Source organism: Arachis ipaensis, chromosome B6 (genome assembly GCF_059453495.1).
Source record: "Arachis ipaensis isolate K30076 ecotype BB chromosome B6, ASM5945349v1, whole genome shotgun sequence".
NCBI classification, from domain to species: domain Eukaryota; kingdom Viridiplantae; phylum Streptophyta; class Magnoliopsida; order Fabales; family Fabaceae; genus Arachis; species Arachis ipaensis.
The window spans coordinates 78,483,197-78,490,395 of NC_142441.1; the positions used below are offsets into that span (position 1 = coordinate 78,483,197).

The 7,199-nt window shown below is 31.7% G+C and overlaps 1 pseudogene; it reads right to left on the reverse strand.

The window, feature by feature from the left end:
• Positions 1 to 1,573: 1,573 nt before the first annotated feature.
• Positions 1,574 to 3,437, reverse strand: LOC107648782 (sterol 3-beta-glucosyltransferase UGT80A2-like; annotated as a pseudogene).
• Positions 3,438 to 7,199: the final 3,762 nt, after the last annotated feature.

Sequence of the window (7,199 nt, forward strand, 5' to 3'; positions counted from 1 at the left end):
AAAGCCGATATTATTTTTATGTACAAATTATTTAAAATAGATATTATTATTCAAATTTATTATTTTAAATTGATATCATATTGTACATGATAATATAATGTGAAAAGCTTTGCATATTAATACATAATATTTATTAATAAATATTTAATTTTTTTTAAAAGATCATAACATTACCAAAACATGTTAATTTTAATTTTATTATTCTATGTGATATCAAATACGTAATATGTAATAATAAATATATAATATTTTCAAAATTATATATTATTGTAAATTTATTATTTTTATGTCGAAATTATTCATAATAGATATTATTATTTAAATTTATTATTCAACGTGACAATAAATCTACTTAATATTTTTAAGTTACTGAAAATTTATTTTGTTTATTAACATGATTTAAAATAGATATTATTATTTTAGCTTATTTTAACTTATAACTCTACGTAATACTAGCATTTAAATTTGTAATATTGATTTTGACGGAATATATGATTTACTTGTAAATAATATAATTGATGTGATTTATGTTAATTATAAACTAATTATATTGTCAATAATTAGAATGAATATTTGCATTTAATATAGATTTAGCGTAAATTGATATATAATAACAACTCTCTTTTATCATTGTTATGTATTTTTATTCTCAAACACATAACACTACAAGCTAGTTACAATGGTAAAAACGCGAAGAAATATTCGAGCTACTTCTATTGAGGCAAGTTCTATTCCTAACATGAAGATCTGTCAAAAACCAACTGAAATTCTGAACAAGTACATACTATTTTTTTTTGTTTCTTGTATTAAAAATTTATTTTGAATGATCTTGTATAATTTGTTAACAACGAGTATATTTATTCACATCTTTTGATTAAAAGAATAAAATAAAAATTATATTGATTATCTTAAAAAAAAGAAAAAAAGAAAAAAAAAAAGACAAATGCTGTTACTACCCCCTCCCCCTTCTTTCTCCAAAAGGGACCAAACCCAACCCTAAAAGGTAAAAACCCCATTAGAACATAATAACAGCTAGGCATCCTCACCATTATCGGTTTCAAAAAGTTTGAGTGGTCTGCGCATAACACCTCCTGACGGGGCATCTCCTCCATCCCCATTGGTCCTTCCAAAACAAACCTACTTCTCTTTTATTTTCTTCTTTTTCACTCTGGCACAACATTGTCCACTGGGGAAAAGTAACTGGCTGATGAGAGACCTGTTCCACATCTTAGCTTCGACCTCCCAGTCACAGCACAGACATGCCTGACTGACAGCTTTGTTCTCAGAGTCTAAAGAACCCCCAAACAAAGTAGCCTCAAGCTCCTCTCCTCGTTCATTCAATTTCCATTCTTGAACCAATTTCTACTCCAATAAAACAAAAGGAAAACCAAGTGTTCCTGCAAAGTTGCACTGAGACATCATCTTCAAGCCATAAGAAGAAGCAGTCCCTTTCAAGATTTAGCGGCTCCCACGTTACAAATCTTGTTAGCCCCATGTGCTAAAGCAAGTGAAGAACAAGGGAATGCATAAGAAATGGAAAGATGAGATGACACTATAAAATATAAATGCATATCTAATCTTTTTGTTTAGGAACCAAATGAGGGCTCCATATATAACCATAGGGCATGTTAGGAGGGGATGTATAAGATCCACTTAGATAAGTAATAGGCCTTAGCTTTAGCTTCTTCTTCCTAAATTCATTTATTAAATCTCGTATTCCAAGCCAGATTAAAGAATCAACTATTTGATATGACAGCTGAAAGACATACAAAACACTGATAACTTAGTCATATCAAGTGAAACTAATAGATTGATTATGTTGGATTAACTCTCTGAAGCCATGTAACTTACTCTGTATGCCATTTGTTGCTTAACGCGGGAAAGAGGATGAGGGAATTCATATGTTGGCCTGAAAATATAGTCAAACATCATTAGAATAAGATCCTTACACCTATATTAGTTGCTCATATAATCTTTATGCTAACAACAAATCAATAAATGAGCCTTACATGAGAACCTTCCTAATGCCCAAGTCAATGAATGATGCAATATAGCACATAATTCGGTCAAAAATATAGGTGACTAAGTGCAGGATTAGTCTGTGTACCAAGCAAGACTTACGTCCATGGCATTATAAAGAATATGTGAAGTGGAACTTTTAGAAACCAGCAACATGAGTATGCCCTGCATAATTTCATACATTAAAGGAACGTGAGATACTTTTTCATCATACATTGGATGTAAACAATGCCACATTATTTGTTAATTTTATAGTCATTTCTATACTCTGTCGATGAATTTCTTTCAATTTGCTATTAGCAATTTGTGATTGACTTTTCCATTCTTAGTTGCACAAAAGGAGGAAATTCTTGTCAAGATCTAAGATATGATTCACTCATTATGAACATTGTAAAAACTAAGACATCAAATCATCAATGGTGAAAGGCATTTCCCTTTCCTTCTCTTTCTGCCATGATTTGATTCTCACAGCCGCTGAAACAGGTCACAAATTAATCTCTCCTATATAACTCTTAGCAATATACCATTTTCATTATTTGACAATGTAATCTTCAACCAGTTGTACCTTTAGGTGATACTGTAAAAAATAATTTAAACTTAAGAATAGCATTCTATGAAATGCACCTGCACTTCCTAAAGTGCTGAATTGCCGATAATGGATAAGTAGCTTAGATTTTTATACAATACAAGCACAGTATAATGAACTGAGATTACCGTTCTACACTTTAATCTGTAAATTGTACCTCTACACTTTGGATGATCAAATTTCTTAAATTTTACCAGGCAGCAAGTTTGTTGTTGAATCCAGTTTTGGTTACTATACAATCTCTTGTCATTTGATAAAATGTTTGATTACATTCTCATTACAATAGAAAGAGACTTTGTTGTCTATGTTATTGATTGTGTTATTGTGATGAATGGAAAGGGACAAAAGAAATTTAGAGTCTAACCGTATGCTGGAAGGTTGGCAATTATTGCATCTGCGTTAAATGCAACATGAGTATGTGGATCAGCACTGTTGCAAGCTGGAAGCAAAGAGTTGATAATAGCCTTTATCTGATTTCTTTGTTTATGAATTTCTGAGCGGCCCGATGGCAAGAAGCCTTTATTCTTGACCATATCTGAAGAAAGCATATAAATAAACATATTAATATATGAAAGCATGAGCAAGGAGAAGAAATATTTTTGATATGGCTACTTGTATATGGTCATGCATTCAAAAGAATAAAAGCAACATTCCTCTAGTAAAAGCAACATTCCTCTAGCAAAAGAATAAAAGTAATTATTCTTATAGTATATTTCAGGCAGATTGATTACAGACCTTGGAAGTTCTAAAGGATGCCAAAACCAACCAGGTCTGATTGAGACATCATAGAGGGCAGGTACCCACTCATGACCAGCCGGATCTCCCTCAGCCGCATATCTGTTAGAAACAAAGAAAACATTGAACAATCTAAGACAAGGCATAACAAAGCATAGAGCTTAAATCGTAAGAATTTAAGTAACCCACCGAGGATCATTGTAAATGCCACCAATTGGAGTGAGAGTGGAGTTGTAAATAGACCAACAAGTAGAGGCATCAAGACCAAGTTCATTCCCAACCCACCTAGTGTCAGGACCAGCATCAGAAAATATAATGGCGGCGGGCTAAAGCTGGTGAATGAGAGAGAACCAAGTGTGAAAGAAATACTCCATGTCCTTCTTCCCTTCTCCTTTTGCGCCATCCAAAAATACGTCTTTTCTCTCTCCGTATCTCTCCATATTACTCCATTGTTAAAGAAATACTCCATACCCCTTCTCTGCCAAGGCCTTGCTCATAACCTTAACAATGATTCCCTCACGCAACCAATAGTCTTTTATCAATTTCTATTTGAATCAAACATTAACAGAGAACTAATATCATGAAAAATAAAACATGATAAGAGAAAATAGACAACATCAACATGAACCTGAAACTACAAGTAACATGGACACAAAAACTAGTAGTGGCTATGTCCTATCTCAATGACCAAGAACATTCTCAAATTAAATGCAATGAGTATCATATTAAACTCATATGATAAGTAACAGATTCTGTTCTAGTTCATGAACATTTTATAGTTTTACTAAGATATGCTATGTAGCTCAAGCCAAATAATAAACAGTAGAAGACATTGGTATGGTAAAAAAGGGGGTGAAATCAGTAAGTTAATCTTAGAAGAATGTCTTAACCGATCCAAGCAAACGAAGCACGACGATAAACTGCCCATATCACAGCGAACACTATGCAAAAGGGGGTAACAACAAATGTCAGATATGACCGTCGAAGTCTAAGGTTTTTTTCTTGGTTGAACTTCTGCTCTCTGAACTCGAAAAAAGAAAACTGGAATGGAGATGGGTTTTTCTTCTGAGCAGTCTGAGAAGAGAGGGGCAGAATCGTGACGGAGACAGAGGCCAGGCGACGAACACAACTCAGAAGACGGTGGTGGGTTGGAAGAATCTGCGACGACCAGACGAAGACGATGGTGACTGAGCGCCCGACAGACGGCGGCAGGAGCGCGATGGAGCAGATGAATACCAGAAACTGACGCGCCGAGCTCTATGAAGAAGAAGCTGTGATTCTTGAAGGAGGAAGAAGCACGGACGACCAGACGATGATGGTAGTGCCTGAGAGTGACGGACGGCGGCAGTCCTTGCGGCGGTGGTGGAGAAGCTAGGGTTCCCTGTTTCAACTTCCTTTTTTGATTTGGGGAGAAGCTGTTAAGATAGGGGTATTCAAAGGGTATTTTTGTCTAATCAAATAGAGAAAGGATGTTTAAGTCTTTTTATAAAATTATATAAATAAATATTTTTTATTTTTATTTAATTAAAAGGATATTTTAGTAAAAGTGGTGATATACTATATATTTAAAAAAAATAAAATGCTGACGTGGAAAATAAATTCCACATGTCTTAATGTTATTTGTCCATGTCTTAAACGTATCGGTACATATTAATTTATCATCGTACCGTAGCAAACACCTTTTCTTTATATTCATTTTAGACAAAATAGAAAAAGAATTGTGAGGATATAGATTAGACATGATATACGCAGCATATATACAATGTTGCATATGTAACCAGATAGAATTTATCAATTAGTTTTTGAATTTCAATTAGTTAGAAAGTTAAGATATAAATAAGTGGAGAAAGATTCACAAAAATAATTATAGATCTTAAAATTTATAGATTAAAAAACTCTTTAATTTTATGTTATTCTTTTTTATTATGAGTAATTAAACATTTTTTGTTAAAAGTTAGGAGTTTTGTTTTATTTTTATAGTTTAATAATATAAGTATTTTTTTATTTTAATTTATAGTTTTCTACTTTTTATGATTGAGTTTCTTTTTTCATCTCTATTGATTTAAAGTATTGAAAAATATTCTAACTCGTGTTTGGATTCTATTATTATTTTGGAAAATTTAATATCAAAATTAGCTTGAAACTTTTTTTCATGATTTTTAACTTGACTAGGAATAGTATTTTGAAAGTTGTGTGAATTTAAATCGTAACCGTTCTTCACCTCTTCTCTTGATTAGTTAACCAAGGGATTGACAATTAATTAAGTTAAGAGAAATTAGATTTTCAAAAATTAGAATTTAATTATAAATAATTTGTTGTGAAAAGATTTTGGCATGAGTTAAAGTAGAAAAACACAAGTATTACTTTTTCTATGAATTTAACATCTCTGAAGCCTTTAACATTCTCATTCTTTAATTACTTCCTAAATCTATAAGATTTCACTCATTCACAATCAACAATTTTCTTTACTGTTCTTACTTCTACTTTACGATCTAAATTCCTCTTACCAAGCTTTAATTGATCTAATTAGAAATTCAATTAGACGTTAGTTGCTTCAATCTGTTAATCCTCGTGAGAACGATATCCACTCACCTGGTATTACTTTTAGCGATTTGGTGCACCTGCCAATATACAAGCATATAAATTTTACCTCATCACCAACTACAGCCAATTAGTAAAAAAAAAATAATCCATTAAAAACAACACCACCACAAATAAAAAATACTCTAATTTCATTTTCAGTGAAAAAATAACTACAAAAAAATCTAAAACGTATAACAAAATGAAGCATCCAAAATCATTGTAAAAAATTATCCGAAACTCTTTCAAATATGGGAAAGAAGAGCACATTACTTTCGGATATAGAAATATCTAAAACCTAATAAAAGAGTGAATTGTTGCTTATCCTCAAGCAACAGAAAATAATATGAACTTGAGATGTGAATTTTCATGAGAGTTGAACTAAAGTTTTCGAAAATTAAAGAGAAGTTTAAACTAAAATTTTTCGAAAACTAAAAGAAAAAAGGGAGCAAAATTTTCAAAAATATTAAGGAAGAAAAATAGGAAAATAAAATGAATAAAACAAAAAAAACATTAAGAAAATTTTGAAAAAATAAAGGGGAAATTAAAGAAAATTAAAGCAAAGAATGTCTAATCTAGGAAATCAAACAACAGTTAGTTGTCAATCACAGTCAATCCCCGGCAACGGCGCCAAAATTTGGTGTGGATTTCTAAAACCATAAACTAACCAGCAAGTGTACCAGGCCGTACCAAGTAATACCTCAGGTGAGTGAGGATCGATCCCACGAGGATTGATTGACCAAGCAACCATAGTTGAGTGATTTACTTAGTTAGACAAGTACAAAAGAGTGTTTTTGTGTTCAAATGAAATAGTAATTCAGAAGGTTTAAGAAAGCAAACAGTAAATTGGTTGTGAGAATTTTATGAGAAAATAGTTAAGGCTTTGGAGATGTTCAGATTTTAGGATTAACAATTCTTATTAACTACTTTGATTATGAAAAGAATCAATTCATAGCAAACTTTAAGTGATTAGATTTTAATTCCTTGGTAATTTAATCCTACTCTAACTCAATTAACCACCAATTCCTTGGTCACTTAATCTAATTAGAGGGTTTAGGTTCAAATCCTAGTTTAAGCCACAGAAAACCCTAAAGATCCAAAGATGATATGATTATATGTCACGTATCACATTAAGTTCAGATAATTAGAGAGTCATGAGAATTCAGTTTCAAGCTGTTAGGTGAGATAACTTTTCTAAGAATCAACAAGAATTCAAGTTAGAAAAGAGTTATTTTTCAATATACTCTAATCCATAGTATGAAGAACGAAATTGATTCTT